This window comes from Heteronotia binoei, chromosome 7, assembly GCF_032191835.1.
Source record: "Heteronotia binoei isolate CCM8104 ecotype False Entrance Well chromosome 7, APGP_CSIRO_Hbin_v1, whole genome shotgun sequence".
NCBI classification, from domain to species: domain Eukaryota; kingdom Metazoa; phylum Chordata; class Lepidosauria; order Squamata; family Gekkonidae; genus Heteronotia; species Heteronotia binoei.
In genome coordinates this window covers 35196710-35197083 of record NC_083229.1, presented here as the reverse complement: position 1 = coordinate 35197083, position 374 = coordinate 35196710, and positions in this window count along the sequence as shown.

Here is a 374-nt window from a genome sequence, read left to right as displayed (position 1 = left end):
CTGTGGAGAGGAGAAGAGCGACTCTTGCCCAGCACGCGGTCTCGTGTTTTGGGGGGTGGCCAGTTCGCCCGTCAAGCCTTGACCGACAAACTCATCCCCGCCGCCTCACCTCGCCAAGCCCCTCCTCCGCTGTCCCTTCGCCATCCTTCCCCTTCTCTCTCTTTCTCCCCCCCCCCACCGTCACCATCCGCCTCACGTCCCCCCCCCCCCCCTTTCCCAATCCTTCCGTCAGCCGGTCAGTCTGAGGGGAGCGTTGCTCGGAGAGCGACAGCGGCGGCAGCATCTGCGCAGGGAAAGGCGCCGCCGAGGGAGAGAGCGCGAGAGGGACAAGCAAGCGCGCGCCTCCTCCCCTCCCTCCCTCCTCCTCCTCTTCC